Source organism: Ctenopharyngodon idella, chromosome 7 (genome assembly GCF_019924925.1).
Source record: "Ctenopharyngodon idella isolate HZGC_01 chromosome 7, HZGC01, whole genome shotgun sequence".
Lineage (NCBI taxonomy): Eukaryota > Metazoa > Chordata > Actinopteri > Cypriniformes > Xenocyprididae > Ctenopharyngodon > Ctenopharyngodon idella.
This window is the reverse complement of record NC_067226.1, coordinates 38,576,050-38,600,746: the sequence shown is the minus strand read 5'-3', so window position 1 is coordinate 38,600,746 and position 24,697 is coordinate 38,576,050. Positions and strand designations below refer to the sequence as shown.

The following is a 24,697-nucleotide window of genomic DNA, read 5'->3' as shown; positions in this document are numbered from 1 at the left end:
GGAGCGTCCTCAGAGGAAGCTTTTTGCAATGCTTGCATTCAGCCCCCTCGAAGGCTGAAAAAGCATGCTCCGCTCCCAAACACATCACGCACAAATCGTGTGTATCCCCACCTATAAGGAAACGAGGGCAGGGAGGAGTACACGGTTTAAATGCCTGTGTGTTCACCATAACTGTTATATATTGAGCTGTGCTATATCGTGACAGACAACAATAAATAGACAAGGACAGTTTCACATAGAGCGCTTTGCTGAGGCAGAAAAGCTGAAGCTGGTCTCGCTGGATGTGTATTTATCCTTTCCTGGTCGTGATGTCACCCACCCGTGACGTTCACTCTCGCCATTGGACTAGTTGACAGACGAGCATCAGACGCTATCACGCTGAGGGCATTCCCAAAACGATCCTATCGGACGCAGCGCAAGTTCCCTCGAAAGGGAACCACCAAATCACTATCTCAACAAATTAGAATATGGTGACATGCCAATCAGCTAATCAACTCAAAACACCTGCAAAGGTTTCCTGATACTTCAAAATTGTCTCTCAGATTGGTTCACTAGGCTACACAATCATGGGGAAGACTGCTGATCTGACAGTTGTCCAGAAGACAATCATTGACACCCTTCACAAGGAGGGTAAGCCACAAACATTCATTGCCAAAGAAGCTGGCTGTTCACAGAGTGCTGTATCAAAGCATGTTAACAGAAAGTTGAGTGGAAGGAAAAGATGCACAACCAACTGAGAGAACTTGAGAGGCTTGTCAAGCAAAATCGATTCAAGAATTTGGGTAAATTTCACAAGGAATGGACTGAGGCTGGGGTCAAGGCATCAAGAGCCACCACGCACAGACGTGTCAAGGAATTTGGCTACAGTTGTTGTATTCCTTTTGTTAAGCCACTCCTGAACCACAGACAACGTCAGAGGCATCTTACCTGGGCTAAGGAGAAGAAGAACTGGACTGTTGCCCAGTGGTCCAAAGTCCTCTTTTCAGATGAGAGTAAGTTTTGTATTTCATTTGGAAACCAAGGTCCTAGAGTCTGGAGGATGGGTGGAGAAGCTCATAGCCCAAGTTGCTTGAAGTCCAGTGTTAAGTTTCCACAGTCTGTGATGATTTGGGGTGCAATGTCATCTGCTGGTGTTGGTCCACTGTGTTTTTTGAAAACCAAAGTCACTGCACCCGTTTACCAAGAAATTGTAGAGCACTTCATGCTTCCTTCTGCTGACCAGCTTTTTAAAGATGCTGATTTCATTTTCCAGCAGGATTTGGCACCTACCCACACTGCCAAAAGCACCAAAAGTTGGTTAAATGACCATGGTTTTGGTGTGCTTGACTGGCCAGCAAACTCACCAGACCTGAAACCCATAGAGAATCTATGGGGTATTGTCAAGAGGAAAATGAAAAACAAGAGATCAAAAAATGCAGATGAGCTGAAGGCCACTGTCAAAGAAGCCTGGGCTTCCATACCACCTTAGCAGTGCCACAGCAAAAGGAGCCACTACCAAGTATTGAGTACATACAGTAAATGAACATACTTTCCAGAAGGACAACAATTCACTAAAAATGTTTTTTTTTTTTAATTTTTTTTTTTTATTGGTCTTATGAAGTATTCTAATTTGTTGAGATAGTGAATTGGTGGGTTTTTGTTAAATGTGAGCCAAAATCATCACAATCAAAAGAACCAAAAACTTAAAGTACTTCAGTCTGTGTGCATTGAATTTATTTAATACATGAGTTCCACAATTTGAGTTGAATTACTGAAATAAATGAACTTTTCCACGACATTCTAATTTACTGAGATAACCTGTGTGTGTGTGTGTATATATATATATATATATATATATATATATATAGATGCACCTGTGTGTATATATATATATATATATATACATATATACACACACACACACATACCGTATTATATTATATTATAATTGGATATAGGTTATATATATATATATATATATATATATATATATATATATATATATATAGTGAAACCAGCCGTAGAAAAAAAAAAGAAAAAAAAAAGAAAAAAAGGAAGAGCAAAAACACAGACAGAACGAGAGAAGAAATCAACCAAGAATGGAAATGTTCTCATGGGGCACAGGGCTGTACAAACACACACACACACACACACACACACACACTTGGTTGGTTTCTGGTTGTTGGTTTATCTGGTGGTTTGATCTCAGCTCTCAGCTCTGATCTGAGCTCTGACTGTGGTTTCAGTAGTGAGCAATGAATAATCTTTACTTAAATCACAATGTTTAAAAGTATTAAAAAAGGTAAGTGAAGTAAATGTAAACTGTCTCTGTCTCTATAAATGTTTATTTTTGCAAATTGTAGTTTTATTGTGTGTAAAAGATCATTACTTATAAAACATCAAGCTTGTTACTTAAGTTACTTGACTGAATGTTCTTGGAGTGTTATAATCAGGGTTGGGGAGTAAATAATTACATGTAACTTAGTCATGTATTTAAAATACAAAATATGAGTAACTGTATTTCATTAGAGTTATATTTTAAATGGGTGGTAATTCCAATTAGTTACATCTGAAAAGTATCGGGCAATTAATGTAAACAGCAATTGGTGATTTTCTGACTCTGACACTGCAGAAGCATTATAGCTACAGTTCTGGTCATTTTGCAGAACATGCAAAATGTTAATAATTTTAACAAAATAAGAGGGATCATGAAAAATTGCTTGTTATGTTTTAGTACTGTCCTGAATAAGCTATTTCACATAATAAGCTATTTCACATTGTTTACATACACTCCACAATTAATAAAAATTGCCCTATTCAAAAATTTACATACTCTTGAATCCAGGGCTTGACATTAACTTTGTTGCTCACCAGCCACTGTGGCTAGTGGTTTCCCAAAGTTACTAGCCACTCAGCATTTGGCTACAATATTGCTGTTGGGAAATTACATTTTATATGATTAAAGTTGACTTTGGCATGCTTAAATTACTTGATTTTGACTCATTTTACTTGATTTACAAGATTTAAAACCCTTTCAAATTTACAAATGCAGATTGACCACCCAAATCAAGACTACATTATATCAGCTGGTATGTACAGTTATTTTTGTTAGGCTATACAAAAAGAACAAAGAAGCAAAATAAAAATAGTAAATTTTTAAAAATCTTTTTATAGATAGATAGGTTTATTTAACATGTAGGCTAGCTATACATTTATTTAACATCTTTTGTTGTTTGATTAACATTAATGACAGACAGGTATTTATTTGGGGGCTGCTGAATGCATGTACGTAATATACTGACACATATCCAGTTTTTACCCACCTGTTAACGTCCACTTAAGCCTTAACCGACTGTATTCACGCGAGATACTCCACACGATGGGCATTTTGACATCTGTGTGTGCGTGTATTTGACTATTCAGGCGCAAGGAGATCTGATCGCGCGCGCGACAGAGAGAGATAGAGAGCGCTCGCGAGAGAGCGCTTCTGTTGTGTGTCATTCAGCGCGATTCCGCCTATAGCGCCTTCACTAACAGAAAGTTAATCGATAAAGAATTGTGATTGAATTGTAATTTTGAGATACGACGAGCCTGGCTACCTTTCATTTGGCTGTAGGCTGAAATTATATTCAACCCGCCAAAGTGGCTAGTGGGAGTGGATATCTTACCCGCCACAGCTGAAATCTACCCGCATTTAACTGTCTGACATTACCTGAATGATCCACAACTGATTTCATGTTTTGTGATAGTTTGTCCTGAACATTTAAACTGCCCACTGTTCTTCAGAAAAATCCTCCAGGTCCTGCACATTTCTGGTTTTCCAGCATCTTCTGCATATATGAACCCTTTACAGCAGTGGCTGTATGATTTTGAGATCCATCTGAGTGACTCATACGCAACTATTATAAAAGATGAAAACATTTAGTGATGCTCAATAAGGAAACAATGCATTAAGAGCAGGAGGTGTACACTTTGAACAGGATGATTATGATGTGTACATTTTGTTTAATATTTTGTTTAAGGATCATATTTTTCATTTAGTACTGTCCTTCGTAAGGTAATATTTCGATGTTTTCCAGAAGACAAAATAATTACAATTTACCCTGTTCATGCAATTCAAAAACACAGCCTACCCTAGCTCTTAATGCATCGTGTTGCATCAGTAGTTTTTTTTAAAAGGTTGTCTGCATTTTTCACCAAGAAATACTGTGGAAAACTGTTGATGTTAAAAATAATATGCAGAGGAAAACCAAGTAATATGTTTGGTGGTCCCTTTGTGTTACATACCTTATTAGTGTTCCAAAGTATTCTAATGTATTTAGATTAAGTTACAAAACTTGTGTAATCTAATGAAATATGTTACAAATTACTTTTTAAAGCATGTATTTTGTAATCTGTAGTGAAATAAAGTTTAAAAGTAACCTTCCCAACCCTGGTTATAATGCACAATGGACGAGAAGCGCCATGCCACACAGACACAATGCATTCTCAAGTTCAAGGTGGCAGTTCATAACAGTGTATTTAATCACCACACAGGCAAAATGTTTACTTCAAGAATGAAAAAAGTGGGACTGATGAGTTTTGCTGTAAAAACATGATCTATAGGCTAATATTATTATATCTCTCTATATGAAGCATAGACTTTATTCAATCAACAGAAAGACAAATATATATATATATATATATATATATATATATATACACACACACATACACACATACATACATACATATACACACATATGTCTGAGTGTTTTTCTGTGGACTGTTTACCTGTTATCGTTTGGACTGTTTATTCCCTGTGACCCTTTGTAAATGACCCTTTATATATATATATATATATATATATATATACATATATATATATATACATATATATATATATGTGTATAAAATATATATTATATATATATATATATATTATTGAAAAAATGTTTATACATGTAATGATGGGTCGACAGAATGTGGATCCGTTTGCAGCTATTTTATTAAAAGAACTTACAGAGCAGACAGGGCAAAGGCAGAGGCATAAACAGGGACAGGCAATGGTCGAGGCAGGTGGCAGACAAACAGAATCAGGGTGCAGGCTAGGATCAAGACAGGCAGCAAAACAATCACAGTCCAGGAAACAATCAGAGATCAGGGCAGGCAGCAAAGGGTCACAGGGAATAAACAGTCCAAACGATAACAGGTAAACAGTCCACAGAAAAACGCTCAGACATATGTGTGTATATGTATGTATGTATGTATGTATGTATGTATGTATGTGTGTGTGTGTGTGTGTGTGTGTGTGTATGTATGTGTGTGTGTGTGTGTGTGTGTGTGTGTATGTGTATATGTATATATGTGTGTGTGTGTGTGTGTGTGTGTCTTAAATAGTGTGATTGTGATGCGGTGCAGGTGTGTGTGCAATCAGTCCTAGGAATGAGGGCCCATTGGAAACGTAGTCCGAATGAGAACTGATCAGTATTCCGGTGATGGCTCCCTCCGGCGGGCCGGAGGAAGAGCCGAGGGAGCCACATTCGTGACAATATACACTATGAATGTCTTCCAATTTTTTTTTTTTTCTCGCATCAGTTGACTCTCAGCTGATCCACATCTATCTATAGGAATACAAGGCCTATCACAGCATCCATATTAGTCTTCAGTATTATCAAGCAGCTTGCCGTGTTGCTCAGGAGGTAAGTACCCTCCTCCTCTCGTCCAGTCAGGACTTGGCCTTCTGATTTCCCTTTGAAACAGAATAATTATTGAATTATGTTGAACATTAAATTATTGAACATTAATGATATCTCCAATACATACATATATTTATGCTGGTTCTGTTCTGTTTACCCTAGGAGGTTATTGCTGCTCTCCCTGCTTTCATCCAGGCTGCAGGGATGCACAGAGAGTGCTAATTGTCAATCATCTTTGATGATAGTGGTCCTGACAGAGCTGTGTTTGTTTTGTGAGTGTGTGTATATTTAACCATATTTATTTATTTAGCATAAGTCTATAAAACCACTACCTTACATAGGATAGCACATGGTGGTTCCTCATATGCAGCTCTCATGTTTGTGGTCTATATGGGGCCTCTGTGTTTTTTTCAGTATAACTCAGGATAACAGTCAACCTTAAAGCTGCACAAAGTAATTTCATCCACTTAAAATTATACAATTAAAGAGATAAATATGTCTGTCAATGTTTAAACACTACACTTACAACACATGAGACTCAAATAATTTCAGTGGAGGCATATCATGTATATAAAGCACTGCTTAGTATGAGCTGTTGAACACTGATGTTACATACATTAATAGGGCTGGGGGCACTACATGTAAACACACAATCATAAATTGCAATTTAATATAAAATATTAATATCGGAGTGTCTATTTAAGTGCAAATAGCGTACCTTGTTGGCAAACGCTATTTGCACTAGCTCTGCCCCCCAATGTTTGGTTTAGCCACTCAAGTTTTAAAAAAGAGGCACAGAACTTAATGTCTTCAGTGGCACAGCAGTAGTGCATAAGACTCATAAACCTGGTTTTTAACGTGATCCACACAACAAAAATGAGAATAATGTTCTAAAAGCAGAAATAAACTGCGAATGAGTGTTTAATAATATTAAAAGTCTTTATTTGGTAGGGTTTGGGGAAGGTGGGGAGGGTTTTTATTCTTCCAATAAGGCAGCACCCATTTAATAATTTTAATAAATAAAATCATTTACACTTTATGATATTATTGCATCCTGTTAATGTACAAAAATGCTGACGTGCAAATGGTATTTGCCAATATAAAGTAGGCTATAGATAGCATCTAATTACTATTATTGAAAAGAACTGATAGCCTACTTTTACATGGTGTAAATAGAATCTATCACTATTTTCACCTAGTGTAAATAGAATATATTGCTATTTGCACTTAGTGCAAATAGCCGCTGCCTATTAATATAATATTAAAATATTAATATAATAAAAAAAAGGATTCTCGTCGCTTCATAAAATTAAGGTTGAACCATTGCAGTGTAGTGTACTCTTTAGTACCTTTCTGGAACTTGAAAGTGGTGGTAAAATTGCTGTCTATTGAGGAGTCAGAGAGCTCTTGGATTTCATCAAAATCTTAAAGGTGCGGTATGTAGGAATGACACCCAGTGGTCGAAATAGGTACTGCAGTCCAAATTCAAAATACTGTTTGCCCCGCCCCCTCCTTGCCAGCTTGAGGACACGCAACAAGAGGGAGCGCAATTGACAATGAAAGCCGAGGAGACTTACACACTGTAAATTGATGAGTTGATTTATCTGTGTTTTAATATGCTGTCGTTCATAGAGATTTTTAGATGGATGCAGAGGCCTTTTAGGTCGGGTAGAATCTGTGATTCTCTCACCCAGTTTGTTTGCTGGTTTCCATGGCTGCAATACGTGGTGTTTTCCGCCAACTGGCAACCTGTGATGTCGAAATACTATTGGATAAACTGGCAGCACGCGGTTTCACACAGACCAAAACAAAGACAGACATTCCGACACAGAATGCACATTTCAAAGTAGAATATCTGGCTGTAGCATTGTTTTTCTGAGAAACAAGTAGGTGAACTTAGCATGTTTCCTAAATATCTGCAATTATAATAAGCTTAAGTAGCGTATCAGTAAGTTGGCTTTTTCAAGCCAACTTAATAAGCTTAAAGTTGCAATATATACACTGTAAAATGTTTATTGTCAAATTAACAGTAACTTACTGGCAACAATTATCCAGTAGTTGCTGTATTTCATACCACAGTAAAATTACCGTAAAAATAACTACAGTAGTTGTAATCATACTGTAAAATAAAATACAGCATTAAGTATTAAGTATGCTTAAAACTGCTGTAGTTATTTTTAGTTATTTTTTTTTATTATTATTTATTTTAATTTAACTGTTATATATTCAATAACACAAGTTATTGCTTCACATCAACTTTATTTAGGTTTCATCTTTTACATTTCTGAACTTCAATACAGATCTACCAGCATATTAATTTCATCAATTAACAAAATACAATTAAAGTCATACCACTAAAATCACATTAACACATTGTGCCAGTGGAAAATAAATGTTGGAAATATAAAAATAAAAGTTTGAAGAGTTAAAGTACTTAATTAGTAGTAGTAATTACAACAATAACCAGCGAATACATATCATCTTAAATCTTAAAACCACATGCTATAAAGAAAAGGGTCTTCTTTATTGCGATGACTCTTCCCGCCTGTCTCACGATTCAGCCCGTCTGCCAGCGCCGCTGCAGGAAGAAAATGCTGTCAGCACGGCTTAACTGGGAAATGAGCGCTAGCACCAAACTTATTCATACCTTGAAGTTGCAAACAACATTGGTACAAAAAAAAAAAAACGATTACATGTGTTTTAAAGTTGACCTACCAATTTCACGTATGCTTTTCGTCTTCACAACGACTTTTCCCGCCTGTCTCACGTTGGTTCAGCCGGTCTGCCAGCGCCGGCGCCGCTGTGGAAGGAAAGAGTTACTTAGTGCGGCTTAACAGGGAAATGAGCACCCGCTTCGATGTTCTTACGGACATTTATAAACTCAAACATATTTATACCTTGCAAACAATATTGGTACAAAACAAAACAGGGGATTACATGCGTTTTAAAGCTGACCTACCAATTTCACGTAGTAGGCTTTTTGTCTTCACAACGACTTTTTCCGCCTGTCTTGCGATGGTCCAGCCGGTCTGCCAGTGCCGCTGCGGGAGGAAGATTCTAGTTAGTGCAGCTTAAATGGGAAATGCTCACCCGCTCCGATGTTCATACATATATTTATTAACTCAAACGTATTTATACTTTGCAAACATTTGTATAAAACAAATAAGACAATTACATGTGTTTTAAAGTATACCCACCCACCAATTTCACGTAGGCCTACTCTGTCCTCGGACTTTCATCTTCAGCACGCTGCAGGAGGAAAATGCCAGAAAATGAACGCTTGCTCACGTATTTTTATGGAAATGTATTAACTAAAACGTAGCTTTATATCTTGCAAATAACATCAGAATAAAACAAAAAGGAAAAAAAAGAAAAGTTAACCTGCCATACTCTTGTGGGCTTTCATCTTCATGATGAGTCTGTCATGCGTGAGGAGGTGTGTGGTTGTTTTTCGCGGCCATTTAGTAGCCTAGTGTATTTAGATATACAGTAGGCTAATATTTTCCCAGAATGCATTGAAAATCTACAGTAACATACTGTACACAGCTTATACTGTTGGAAACTGTTAAGAATACAGTAACAAGCTGTGAAAACGACAAAATCTACAGTAATACGCTGTACTCAGATTCTACAGTAAGGAACTGTTGAGAACACAGTATAATACTGTGAAAACAACGAAAATCATTTACAGTGTAATATTTTCTGTCCGCTAGAAGTCGCTAGAGGCCTATTCAAAACAAAGGCGTAGCTTAATGACGCCAAGCTTGAGCACGGAATCTTGAGACATGTGGTCTTCATATCACAGCCAGTGGAAATAATCATGATAGGACTCAGTAAGAAATCATGTTCATGGATGCGATTATTAATGTTACTGTAGTATGAAGCAGAGCAGGCCTGAGTGTTGTGGGAGCTGAACGAGGCCGCTGGATGCGCAACACACGCCTCACAAGCAGTGGGACTTTTATTATGTTACAGTCGCCAGCGCTGCTTCCGCTTTTCCGGTCATGAGTGTGAGGTAACACAGCCCTGTTTATCTTATAAGATACATTTGAGTGTGTTGAAAATGATGTTATAACGTTACTCTGTGCATTCGCTCGGCGGCTGCTGTGAGACACTTGTTGCACACTGCAGTAAGATATCTAAGTATCTAAGATATCTAAGTAGTATATAAGATATATAAGTATCGATTTTAGAATATCATATTAAATGCTGGATGCCTTGTGTTGATAAATGGCATGCAATCAATTTTAAAACGTACTGTATAATGGAGAAAATTCTGTATTACTGTTACTAAAAATAAAGCTGCATCTGATTATGCTATGTTAGCCACTTGACAAAATAGTGTTTTTCTCTGAGGCATGGTAAAGCATGGTAATCGCAAAAAGTCAAGAAAATTAGATTTAAACAATAAGACTAAATGTGTTGAGCTATATAACAACAATTAGTTTTCTGTCTATAAATGTAATCGAACAGTTGTTCCCTTAAAGTGTCTATGGTGTTTCCATGGTTTCTACAAAATAAAACCAGAAACTGAGGGTTACGCGGGTATGACGCAATTGACAGGTATTCTGGGTGGTTGCTAGGGTGTTGCTATGCAGTTGCTAGGGTACTCAGGGTGGTTCCTAAGGTGTTGCTATGCGGTTGATAAGGTATTCTGGGTGGTTGCTAGGGTGGTATTTTTATGCTTTATTAAAGTAAAAATCTTACATATAGCACCTTTAATTTGTGTTCCGAAGATGAACAAAGGTCTTACGGGTTTGGAATGACATGAGGGTGAGTAATTAATGACAGAATTTTCATTTTTGGTCGAACCAACCCTTTAATATTTTTTTTTAAATTCATTTAAAAACAAAAGGGAATGGTAAAACTCAAAGTTGTAATTTAAATGTGATCATAGACTGTACATATCAGAGAAAATTGTTGCACTCTCAGTTGAAAAAAACTTCCTTTTCCTTCAGGTGCGTAGAACCAAAAAAGATATACTAGAGCAAAACAGAAAAAAATGGCTGACCGCACACTGAATCCAAAAACACTGAAGAGGTCTAGAAAATACAAAATTTATTTTATAAATTGCATGGTGCAATAAAGTGCAAAGTGCAAGTGAGTTAAAAACAGAAGAGCATGAGCAGACGTTTCAGCAGATTTCTATCCTCAGTGCTCAATATGCAACAAACAATCACCCTCTTTCTAGAAAAACAAGCAATTCAAAGCCATCAGCTGAATCCAATTGTCACAATCATCAATTAACACCAATATCAATCAATTATCACAAGTGTCACTGAAGAGAGTCTAAAAAGTAAAAAAACATGGCACAAACTGCAAAATATACATTCAAAATAATGAAAATAATAATGTTGCAGAAAACAATTACAGAAAACAAGAAAGTTCAAGTTCTTCATTCATGCCATCAGGAAATAAAGATTTAAGTTAAAAAATCCAAAAGGCCTCCCTTTGCAAAAATTTCCTGTCTCTATCTCCGCCTCTTCTATGAAGTAAGATCCTCTCGATGCCCAGGAACTTCATGTCAGACAAAGAATGTTTAGCAAGATTGAAGTGATGATAAATAGGAGACGTATCATCCCGTCTATGAATTGCACTTGTATGTTCAATCATTGCACGTGTGGTTTTACCAACATATAACAGAGAATATGAACAAATGATAATATAAATCACATATGTACTCTTGCAAGTTATCAATTGCTTGATCTTGTATATTTTTTTGTGTACGAGGATGATTGACATTTGACATATTTTGTTCAAGAAGTACACCTGTAGCATGGAAAATTACCCTGGTCATCAACTAGGGTGGTCGGAGAAGAGACATGAGTGTCTGCATGAACAAGCTTATCTCTCAGACTAGAACTCCTAGAAGAAACAAAGAGTGGTGGATCATTAAATACATTCAATAACTGAGGATCACTTTAAATGATGTGCCAGTGACTCTTAATAATCCTCCTAATATCATTACTCAATGGGCTGAATGTAGATTTAAGAACACATTAATAACTTTTCTTACTTTTATCTGTGATCAAGTTACTTTCTTCCCATTCCTGTAAACTACGCACTTTCTCAAGTGCAGTATCAAGCCACTTATTGGGATATCCACATGATTTAAAATCTGTATATAGATTCTGGGCTTTAACATCAAAATTCTCCTTCCTAGACACGATGGAGTCTTAAAAATTGACTATAGGGTAACCCATGTTTTAAAGGAGTTGGATGGGCACTAGTAGCATGAAGGAGACTGTTCTTAGCTGTATCTTTTCTATAAAGAGAAGAGACGATTTGTTTGTCAAACAAAAAACTTCCAAACCCATTTAATGGTAAAAATTTAATTGATGTTCAACAAATAAAAAATAGAGATAATAATGCTAAACAAATGATAAAACTCGGGTTGTTAAATATTAGATCCCTTTCTTCAAAATCACTTATTGTTAATGATATTATCAAAGATAATAATCTAGATGTGCTGTGTTTGACAGAAACTTGGCTAAAACCGGACGATTACATTACTTTAAATGAGTCTAGTCCTCAAGGTTATGATTATCGACACAATGCCCGTCAGAAAGGCAAAGGGGGAGGTGTTGCTGTAATCTATAGTAATATTTACAGTATTAGTCAGAAGTCTTTCAAATATAATTCCTTCGAAACTATGGTACTTTACGTAACATTATGTAAGTTGACATTTGTGCTGGCTACTGTATACAGGCCACCAGGGCACCATACAGACTTTATCAAAGAATTTGCTGACTTTCTATCAGAGTTAGTACTAGCTGCAGATAAAGTCCTTGTTGTTGGTGATTTTAATATTCATGTAGATAATAAAAAAGACGCATTAGGATTGGCATTTGCAGATATTCTAAACTCTATTGGTGTTAGACAACATGTGTCAGGACCCACTCATTGTCGTAATCATACTTTAGATCTAATATTGTCACATGGAATCGATATTGATGCTGTTGAAATTCTGCAGCAGAGTGACGACATCTCAGATCATTATCTAGTCTCGTGTATACTACATTTAGTCAAGGCGGCTAAACTGCCTCCATGCCATAAATATGGTAGAACCATCACTTCTACCACTAAAGATTGCTTTATAAATAATCTTCCTGATCTTTTTCATCGCCTTAGCATACCAGACAGCTTAGAAGACCTCGATGTTGCAACAGAAACTATTGCCTCTGTCTTTTCCAGCACATTAGACTCAGTTGCTCCTTTGCGTTTAAAAAAGATTAAGGAAATTAATCCAATGCCATGGTACAATGACCACACTCGGGCCCTAAAGTTAGCAGCCAGAAAAATGGAGCGCAGCTGGAAGAAATCAAAACTAGAAGTATTTCGTATTTCGTGGAGAGAGAGAATGATTGAGTACAGAAAGGCCTTAAAATCTGCTAGATCTGCCTATTTTTCAAAACTCTTAGAAGAAAATAAACACAACCCTAGGTATTTATTTGATACAGTGGCTAAATTAACAAGAAATAAAGCTTCAACTTCTGATGTTTCCAAAGAGCACAGCAGTAATGACTTTATGAACTTCTTTACTTGCAAGATTGATAATATTAGAGAAAAAATAATAACCATGCAACCGTCTACTACAGTATCGTGTCAGATTGTGCATTGTAGTGTCCCTGAGGAAAAATTCAATTCATTTACTGCTTTAGGAGAGGAAGAATTGTCTAAACTTGTTAAATCATCAAAATCAACAACATGTATGTTAGACCCTATACCGACTAAGCTATTGAAAGAAATGCTTCCAGAGGTCATAGACCCTCTTCTCAATATCGTCAATTCATCTTTATCATTAGGATACGTACCAAAAACTTTTAAGCTGGCTATTATTAAACCTCTTATTAAAAAACCACAACTTGATCCTAGAGAATTAGTCAATTACAGGCCGATCTCAAATCTCACTTTTCTGTCAAAAATACTAGAAAAGGCAGTATCATCACAGCTATGTTCCTTTTTAGAAAGAAATGGTATCTGTGAGGATTTCCAGTCAGGATTTAGACCGTACCATAGTACTGAGACTGCTCTCATTAGAGTTACTAATGATTTGCTCTTATCATCAGATCGTGGTTGTATCTCTCTATTAGTGTTACTGGATCTTAGTGCAGCATTTGACACTATTGATCACAATATTCTTTTAAATAGACTCGAAAATTATGTTGGCATTAGTGGAATTGCATTGTCATGGTTCAAATCATACTTATCTGACCGTTATCAGTTTGTAGTAGTAAACGAAGACATGTCATATCGATCACAAGTTCAATATGGAGTACCACAAGGCTCAGTACTAGGACCGTTACTGTTCACTCTGTACATGCTACCCTTGGGAGATATCATTAGGAAGCATGGCGTTAGTTTTCACTGTTACGCTGATGATACTCAGCTCTATATTTCTTCGCGCCCTGACGAAACTTACCAATTCACAAAATTAACGGAATGCATAGCTGATATAAAAAATTGGATGACCAGTAATTTCCTACTACTAAATTCAGAAAAAACAGAGATTCTAATTTTTGGACCAAAAACTTCTTCACGTAATAACCTAGAATATTGTCTAACACTTGATGGCTGCTCTGTTAAGTCTTCATCGTCAGTTAGGAACCTGGGTGTGCTCTTTGATACCAATCTTTCATTTGAAGGCCATGTTACTAGCATCTGTAAAACCGCATTCTTCCATCTTAAAAATATATCTAAACTACGACATATGCTCTCAATGAAAAATGCAGAACAGTTAGTTCATGCGTTCATGACCTCAAGGCTAGATTACTGTAACGCTCTACTGGGTGGTTGTTCTGCTCGCCTGATAAATAAACTACAGCTCGTACAAAATGCAGCAGCTAGAGTTCTTACTAGAACCAGGAAGTATGACCATATTAGCCCAGTTCTGTCAACACTGCATTGGCTTCCTGTTAAACATCGTATAGATTTTAAAATCTTGCTAATTACTTACAAAGCACTAAATGGTTTAGCTCCCCAGTACCTGAGCGAGCTCCTAATTCATTATAGTCCTTCATGTCTATTGCGATCTCAGAATTCAGGCCAGCTGATAATACCTAGAATATCAAAATCAACTGCAGGTGGTAGATCCTTCTCCTATTTGGCACCTAAACTCTGGAACAATCTTCCTAGCATTGTTCGGGAAGCAGACACACTCTGTCAGTTTAAATCTAGACTAAAAACGCATCTCTTTAACCTGGCATACACATAATACATTACCAATTTATATTTTCAAATCCGTTAAAGGATTATTAGGCTGCATAAATTAGGTCAGCCGGAACCGGGAACACTTCCTATAACACCTGATGTACTCGTTACATCAGAAGAAGAATGGCATCTACGCTAATATTAGTCTTTCTGTTTATCCCGAGGTTCACCGTAGTCAGCCGGATCCGGGCCGTATCCAGGTGAGACCAAGGACCTGCACCTTGACACGACCACAACGCAGCCCTGACGTATCAGCAGAGATTGAGTCAACTAGATCATCCACTGTGAGGGCCTCATCGACACGACAGCCACGACACAGTTCCTTAACAACCGTCCATACCGGCGTGATGAATACGATCCTCAATTGGATGGAACTGAAATAAATACTTTTAATGTTGCGATCCTATTGGACTTATGATAGCAACCTGAATTGTAACAAAGCACTGTTGGCCAGAGGAGAACTGGCCCCCCGACTAAGCCTGGTTTCTCCCAAGGTTTTTTTCTCCATTTTAACACCAATTTGCCACTTGTCTGCCACCTGATGTCACCTGATGGAGTTTGGGTTCCTTGCCGCTGTCGCCTCTGGCTTGCTTAGTTGGGGACACTTGACTTGACATTTGATATTCAACAGTGCTTTGATCTGCCTGCATTGACACTATTCTTTAAGAGCTGCTGTGCAGCCAAACAATGTACCAGTTATCAATGTAAAGCTGCTTTGACACAATCTACATTGTAAAAAGCGCTATATAAATAAAGGTGACTTGACTGACTTGACTTGTCAACAACTGATATACAAGTATCCAAGAAATTGACATTTGTAATTCCAACATCATGTGTGAACTTAATCATGGATAAGTTCATGTACTTCCATAACAGGGCCACAGGTTGAGAACCCATGGCCTGATATGATGGAGATCAAATAAAAACAGAGACTAGGAACTGTTATCATGTGCTATGACATTTCACAATATATGATATTTCCTCCCACATATACACGTTGGATAAATTAAATGTTTAATTTTAAAGTACATTTCACTAACTTTGCTGTTGACACTATTTATTTATTTTTGAAAGTCCAATTCAATTTGAAACAACCCCCCAAAAAAAGTCATTAAGAAAAGTTGGGTTCAGTTTGTATTCTGGGATTTAAAAATATTCTTAACTTTAATCATAAAAAGAAAATAACAGTTAAGAAAGTTTTGTGAATCTGGTGAATTCGAATTCTGTGACCAGTCAGATTATGTGACCATAGCAGGTGCCACCTTAACCCTAATCCCAACAATAACCCAAATCCTACTGTCACTACGGTGCCTACCTTACGTATGTCACGGATTCCACCAACATGTCTGCAGCACCAGGTCCTTTGGCTCCACCCATCCATTCACAATCACCCGAGTTCTAACCAGTTGCACCTGTCACCTGTTACCTCCCTTACATACCATCCACATTCACCTGTTGTCCAGCCTTATCGGTCTCCATGTGAGAACACTTCTCTGGACCAAGGTTTCCCCAACTCGTCTGTGTGCTGCTTCATTCCCTGCAAGAGAAAAAAGATCTGTGAGCTAAGTGTGACTGTCTGCAATCTGAAATCAAATTACTCACTCACCTGATTGTCTGCTTTCATTATCATCCGCAAATTATTAATAAAGTTCCTGCTCAACACTACCTGTGTATCTTTTTCTATTTATCTGTGACAATGTATAAGGTCACATAATTTGAGGGGTTACAGAATTCAGCACAACACCAGCCCTTTGTTTTATAATTGGTATTCGCTGTACAATGTTGTGAGTTTAATACAAGATTCAATGGGACTCTTAGAATTATTTGTTTAATTTTTCTTGGTTAAAAAAAAAAATTGCATCTGTACTGGGATTAAAAATGTTGTTTTAAATAATTCCTCATTATAATGTGATGCGAGCAGATAAATGATTGATTGAGCATATTTCTGTAAATGGCAGGATCTGTTTAACAAACCACAGTACATTTAAACATAAGATCTAAAGAAAAGTCGCCTTTAGCTGTAACTGAACTATATTTACCATTAGTTAACTGATGTATTTTCCGATTCTTGTTTAAAAAAAAAAAAAAAAAAAAGGCCTATTAATGAAACCACAGTCAGATGAGAAATGCAACCACACGAAGCACAAATCACCAGATAAAACTAACAACCAGAAACCAGTGGAGGAACAACCCATTCTCACTCTCAAGGCATCAAAAACTGAAACATGGTCAATTGGCTTGCGTTTTTCCAACACAATTTTATTTATTTATTTATTTATTTTTGGCAAATTGGTGGCGAATTTGTATGAATTCATACGTTTCCGTGTTTATGAGTAGACCTTCATGCATACTTATTATTTCTAAAAATCGTACATTTTCGATTCACATTGTACAATTTTGTACAAAATCGCCATCTCGCAAGGGTGGCAGCTGCCATCCTAAAAATGAATTTTGCCCCCCCCAAAGCTGACCGCCACAGCTTGCATATTATATATATGCACATCTATTTTTAAAACAATTATGTCCCGTCGATTGCTATGGTTATTACTATGTCAATCACTGCAATGTGAATCCTGCATTTATATGTGGATGTCCTTCCGAAACTTTGCAGTATGTACACGCCTGTTGGTCCCTATAACAGCATGAAAAACAAAACATGGTAACACTTTATTTTGATAGTCCATCTGTTGACACTCTACTAGTTATCAGTACTCATATAGTAGCATGTCAACAGTGCATCAGTTGACATTCAACAACATTGTTTCAACAGACAAGTAACATACATTCAACTAACTGCCTGTAGATTATAAGGCGCATTTTAATTTCTAATCTATAGATTTTACAAAAAGTGCATGCTGACTGTCAGTATTTATTTCGCAACAGGTTGTTAACTAGTAGTCAGCTGACTTTCTGTAGATTGTGTTACCATCCTCTAAGTTGTCTACTAACTACTTAAAATCAATCTGTCAGTTGAAAGTCTACAGTCATGTCAACGTATGATCAAGAGCATATTATATCATCCTTACTTAAGGGTCTCAAGTGCATCAAATTAATAATTATTTAAACATTTCATTTTTATCAAGATCACTAGTTTATTATCTGTTGATAGTCAACTAAACATTGGTTGTGCATCTGTTGCTTGTCAACTAGTCTAAAGTTTACGTTCAGAAGATCATTAGTAGACATTCTTAACTAAGCATTTGTAGATATATTTTAGGACTATCCAATTAAAGTGAAAAACAGTTGATAACAGTTGAAAGTCTATAAGCTATCAACAGAAAACATACAGCCATCCATTAATTATATGCAAGATATTTACCGTTTAAAATGAGAAGTTAATACCAGACTATGAACTACAATAGAACCAACACTACAGACAGGATATTAGAGAAAGTTGTTTTATTAACAATATATTTATACAAACCCATTGTTCACTAGGGTATCAGATCTGAACAGTCTAATTATGTTGTATCAAACTTTACTTGAATTAACATTACATAAAACAAAAAAAAACAACAAAATAAAATAAACATGCTGTACTGGCAGCACTACAAATAATCAAACAAGTCTCTACCATGTCATCGTAGGGGCAAAGCAACTTGAACTTTAAATTATGAAAAACAAAACGTATCTACTTACAATCTACTCAAACTTAGCTAACATCCTGTTTCCTACATTCAGTCTTTCTTTGCAGAAAAGGGGATGAGCTGTTTGTTATTTTACAATATTTTTCAGTCATCAGTGCTAGTATCAGTGCTGGAGTCCAGCATCATGGCCTGTGGCTCCTCATCTCCAGTGGTCATTATCTCCATGTTCCCATCTGTCAAATGATAAAACAAACACAAATAATGTTTAGAGCGTAACTTCACCCTCAGCTCTGCACTTTTATCCACTGCATAACTTTATAGAATGTTTATTTTTGTTAATTATTAATTATTAATGTGGTGAAGATTACATTGTGTCTAAAGAGACATTGCAGAACTACAAATAGTGTGTACAAAATCTCATAGGTTTGATTTCACATACAAAAAGAAGGAGAGGCTTATCATAAGGCTATCAGATCTGAACTGTGATTATGTGTAGCAAAAATGAAATGAAAAAACAAACAAACTAACTAACATGCTGCACTGCACTGCCACCACTACAATTAATGAAAGTCTTTACTATGCAGTGTTATTGGATGAACTGTAGGAAAAAAAAAAAAAAAAAAAACTTCAATTCAAATTTATTGTCCCTAGGCCAACAACACCAAAGCAAAATAAAATAAATAATAAAAATAATAAAATAAAATAACAAAAAATATGTAAAATATGAAAATAAAAATTAATTAATTCTGCCTTTCATGATAGTAAGGGGGTCTTAAACTGATCTGTGGTTACTTACATTCCTTATGTCCTTGAGAAGTCTTCCAAGTACACCATGTTTATGTCTTCTGGCTAACCAGTAAGTCCACTCAATGAAGCAGAGCTGTTTTTTTAAGGCCTTCTCAGACCGATTCCCCCGCATACGCCAAATTTCCCTCTTATATGTCTGCCACGCTCTCTCAATGTTTTGAGTGTGTAGTCCTGTTTGAGGATCTACATAATTCTGGCTGTGGTTGACTCTCACATGCTTGTAGCCCTCCTGAGAAAGGCTGGTGTATGCTCTCCACTCATCACTCACTACAAGACTTTCTCTTTTTACATGTTTTTTGATGATTGGAACAAGGGTTTCCTTGTTTCTTTTTTTCACAAGGCGAAGAATTGGACGTCTGCTTGCAGCTTTGATTTCAAGTATACCAAAAACCCATGTTCTCTTTCTCTTCCAGGTGTTACCAAAGCGTCCTCTTGCATACTACAAAAAAAAGTATGAACAGTGTTAGAAAATAATCAAAATAATCTCTTGACCATGTAAAAGTATATTACTAGTTAGGAGTAATTACATGATAATACTTTTTCCATCCAAAACTTTTTAAAATTCCATATAATACGATAAATATGCTTACGATATAAGAAAATAAGAAAAAGTAAACCAAATTTGTATTAACTGATTGACAGCTTTGGGGAAAGTGATGTCCACCCTCACTACTTATATCTATCCTAAACTATGATGCACATATTGATGTCAGCTCTTTCTGGTTCTACAATATGTAACACATTTCATCAAGTGCATTGCATTTAGATTACATTACCTTGCGTTTATGGCAGAACTTGCTCTCATCAATGTGAACTATGACATTAACTCCACCAACTTTTTGCCTCTTTTTCTTTCTGTGCTTTTCCAGGCTTTTTACACAAATTCTTCTGAGTTTCTTTGACATCATAGAAAGTGTTACTGTGCTCTTTGCAATGCCATCTTGAAGCATGTCTACTTGCCGTAGATGTAAACCCTGTGCGAATCTACAAAGGATCAACATTAACAAAAATGATGACCATTAAATAAGAACAGTATATTTTCACATAAAGAAATCATAATAGCAAAGCATATTAATAATAAACAAAGCATAATTTGTATATTTTATTTTGGACACTAGTTTTTTGACTCTTGACATTACTGCTGAAATTCAACCATAGCTAACTAAAAAGTACAGTATAGTACAGTAACTAGAATTGATGCTCATTGCAACACGGTGTCACATCAAAGTCACCATCATAATCTTCTGTGAGAAGCCAAAATCTTTGAAAAAGAAATTGACATACTTAAAATTATGGTCAAAATATATTTATATGTTTATTATAACAAGCAAAATATCAAAACATGGTGACATATTACAGGACAGGCTTTTGCAATAGAATATGCTATGCTATTGACCACAATATATTTTTTAATCCATGCCAACATAAACTATGATAACGTGTGCTGTAGTGCAATTGTGTTCTATGCACTCAAGCACTACACACATAGTGTAAAATGCAAAATATTGTACTTATGTAATAAACTTGCATTGCTTACCTATGTATGTACTTCATCCATGTGAATAGACTGCAGTGTGATTGTGAGAAGAGTGACTTTGACCTAACACTTCTTTTCAACCGTCCACATCTTTTACGTCGACACTCCCTGGGATTTTTTAAAACATGAAATTGTATGATAAACACAGAAATGTTTTAACATGTTTTTTCAACACACACACACACACACACACACACACACACACACACACACATTGTTGTGACGGGCAGCCCAGAGAGAAACTATAAGAACCGAATTACACCGAATTAAATACCACATATTTGATATACTTTAATGCAAAATAGCAATGGTAATCATAGAAAAATACCAACATAGCAATGGTTATTAGGGAAAAAATGGAAAAAAAATACTTAATGTTGGGCTTCTAATTATAAACAAACACGAAATACACAGACACTCTTATTTTGAAATATCTGTTTTTACTACTTCCAGCCGCTCCTTCAAACAACTGGATCAAAATGCATTCTTGTAATAATAAGGAGAAAATCATATCTACAAGGTTGTGTCTATTGCAAAACAAAATATGGAACCATAGTTTACAAGAATTTATTCTTACCAGATGACATAATCCTTGGTCTGGGAGGCAACCATGTTCATTTTATGCCCACAGTTCTTGCATTTAATTTTGCGTTTCAGCAAGCCAATCATTTGCAACCATTTTATCAATTTTAAACATGATTTTTTAGTTTCTCTAGCATAAACCTTTGTCAAAAGTTTTCTTTCCAGTGAATTCATAAAGCCGCCAGATCGAGCTAGTAGGCTAACTGTTTGTCATTTTAACGACCAAGACAACCCAAAAATTAAAAACTGGCGCACTTTCATTTCATTGGCTAAATATGTTATCAGATACACCTACCACGGTTGAGTGTTGGCAGAGTTGTCACGTGATCGAGCACTTCAACAATCGGATTGGATAAGTCGCACTCCCTGAAAATTTGGTTGTCCAGATGGTAAGAGTTAACTCCATTGAGAAACATTGTTCTTATTTCTTTTTGAAATTGGTTGTTATTACTTGCATGTAAACCAAAATCGTTATCAATTTTCTTTTCAGCATCAACATAACATGTTTGATCCAGAGCATTCAGTACACCGCCCCCCATCTGGCAATGGGAGCAGTGCGCTGGGTACCATGCATTTTACCCGGGCAAAGGCACGGAGGGGAAATACCGAGGGCGAAGTAGAAGATTCCACAAACAAAAGTGGTAAGTTGTGTTTATAAATGTTAAAGTAGTTTACATGAGGCTGATATTTAGCGTGACGCAATAATATATACAAAGTCAATTAAAAGACGCGAATGAACACAAATTCGCGCCAGACGATGCGTCACGGGAGTATGCGTCCGACAGAATTGAAAGTGATTCAACTCACTGATTAATGTATTCCTTATTTTTTCTCTAATTTGTTGGTCTAAACACGCTAGACAAAAGGTATAACGTTAGCTGTTGACTTTTGACTCTGTGCTTGAGGGTCTTCTGATGTATTACAATTTTTTCATGTCATGTTTTGCAGCTGCTAAGATGGACAGTCTCAAGCCTGTTAAACAACATATTCTCTGGAAGAAGAAGGCTGAGATGCTCCAGTCTCGGGTGGATGAGCTGGAGGAGGAAAATGGCTTACTCAAGAAGCAACTTGAAGAGAAGTCTGCACAAGAACAAGGTATGTATAAAAAATAAACACGTTTATGTGAAAATAATTAAATGTAAAACTACATGGCGCTGATTTTTGTCCATAATGTTTAATTGAAACAAAAAAGGGTTGCCTTCAATATTATAATAGTTATAGTAAAGTTCTACACAATGCAGCTTGAAAATAGAACACTACTGTATTTTTTTCTTTTTGTATATATCAAACCTAAGATACTTTGTACACATTATTTGTAATTCTGCAATGTCTCTTTAGACACAATGTAATCTCCACCACATTAATAATCAACAATAATAAACAATCTATAATGTTATGCAGTGGGTATAAGTGCAGAGCTGAGGGTGTTTAGTGTTGGGTATCATTGAATATCAGCCAGCTACATAAAAACTGGACTCATTTAAGAGCTGTTTGTGTGCAAAATAGAGCTGCATAATTCTGGATAAATTGAGACTTTTTTTTTTTTTTTAATGAAGGTTGTAGTTCTCTCACAATTCTAAAGAAAAATATTAGACAACTAAACAAAATCCCATGGAATTTATAAATGGAATGATTCAATGACTCACTCAAGATTTACTTGTTTTATTATTGGATGAATCAGTGTTTTTGAATGAATCTCTTGAATGAATGATTCAAAGACAAATAAATTTTTAACAGCCACTTTCGCCACCTAAAAAAAATAAAATAAAAAATGTTGCACACCCAGGAATAGATGGAATTGAACTTGAATTTTACAACTACCTGACTCCTGACCTTAAGTATCCGATTCTGGAATTGGACTTGATTTTCGATTCCCAGTTCGAGGTAAGTTACGCTCTAAACATTATTTGTGTTTGTTTTATCATTTGACAGATGGGAACATGGAGATAATGGCCACTGGAGATGAGGAGCCACAGGCCATGATGCTGGACTCCAGCACTGATACTAGCACTGATTCAAGCTCTGATGACTCCAGCTCCAGCTCTACCTCTGACTCTTCGGTTGAGGAAAAGAAGAAAAAGAAGTATAAGAAGAAAAATGGCAAGAAGAGAAGTAAAAAAAGAAAGAAGGAAAACAAAAAAATGAAGAGGTCAGGCAGAAAAGGAGAGCGAGGTATAGTAGGCTCTTAAGACATGCTGTACTTATTTAGGTATTAGCCTAGGTGTTTAGGTTATCATTTGTATCTTACCTGATAGCACACGTACATGTAGACAGCAGATGCTTTCCAGATCAAGAGATCATTAACAGACATCTTACAGACTTACGTGTGCTATCTGGGTTAGTGGCTTTTTAACTGCATTTGAGGCATTGTGCACACTATCCCGCAACATCACTCTTATCATCTCTCTTTTGAATGACATGAAATAAACATGTCAAAAGCTTAACTGTTCTGTTTGTTTTTCTTGATGTTGAACATTTGTTTTCATATGTTTTGAATGAAGTAAATAAAGACAGACTGTGTATGCACTTACTTATTATGGCTGGATGAGGTGAAGCTGTAATTAATCATTAAATATAAAGAATATGCTGGCTAGTTTTTACCTCATTTTTAAACCAATAATAAGCAAATAGTCTTGCCTTAATTAGCAGACTGCCCTCACACTATAAAGTACAACAGATGTTGTAAATCAAAGACACACACCTTAATCTAAGTTGTAACTTTCCTTTTGAAGAGAACATTTTTGGGAAACACTGTGGCTAACCCTGCAACTAAGACACCACACAAGACACAACATAGAACTCATTGGTGATTTATTCAAATTGTTTTCTTTTCAGTTGCCTCAATTTCAGATGTGGTGAAAAGATCTGCGTGTCCTCAAACTTGTGCAAAAAGGCTTCAGGATGACCGCAGCCTTCAAGAAGGCTCACGTTTCAAGAAATGCTGTGAAAGACACGGCAGCAATTGCAGAGATTTACATAGCAGACAAAAGTGTCCTAGACCAGTTCAAGGGTAAATACACACTTTTGAAACTAGTCAAGTCAAGTCAAGTCACCTTTATTTATATAGCGCTTTTTACAATGTAGATTGTGTCAAAGCAGCTTTACATTGATAACTGGTACATTGTTTGGCTGCACAGCAGCTCTTAAAGAATAGTGTCAATGCAGGCAGATCAAAGCACTGTTGAATATCAAATGTCAAGTCAAATGTCCCCAACTAAGCAAGCCAGAGGCGACAGCGGCAAGGAACCCAAACTCCATCAGGTGACATCAGGTGGCAGACAAGTGGCAAATTGGTGTTAAAATGGAGAAAAAAACCT

At 36.3% G+C, this 24,697-nt stretch overlaps 3 long non-coding RNA genes across 3 annotated transcripts in view; 2 read left to right on the top strand and 1 right to left on the bottom strand.

The window, feature by feature from the left end:
* Positions 1–24,697, top strand: part of LOC127516037 (uncharacterized) — a 76,492-nt gene that overhangs the window by 51,258 nt on the left and 537 nt on the right. The gene's annotated exons all lie outside the window — the stretch shown is intronic.
* Positions 17,986–21,555, bottom strand: LOC127516036 (uncharacterized). The gene is made up of 4 exons (XR_007930918.1): positions 21,376–21,555; positions 20,799–20,906; positions 20,038–20,245; positions 17,986–19,700 (listed from the first exon to the last, which is right to left on the bottom strand). It is a non-coding gene; the product is annotated as an uncharacterized LOC127516036 (long non-coding RNA).
* LOC127516035 (uncharacterized) lies at positions 21,759–23,759 on the top strand. The gene is made up of 3 exons (XR_007930917.1): positions 21,759–22,021; positions 22,329–22,475; positions 23,313–23,759. It is a non-coding gene; the product is annotated as an uncharacterized LOC127516035 (long non-coding RNA).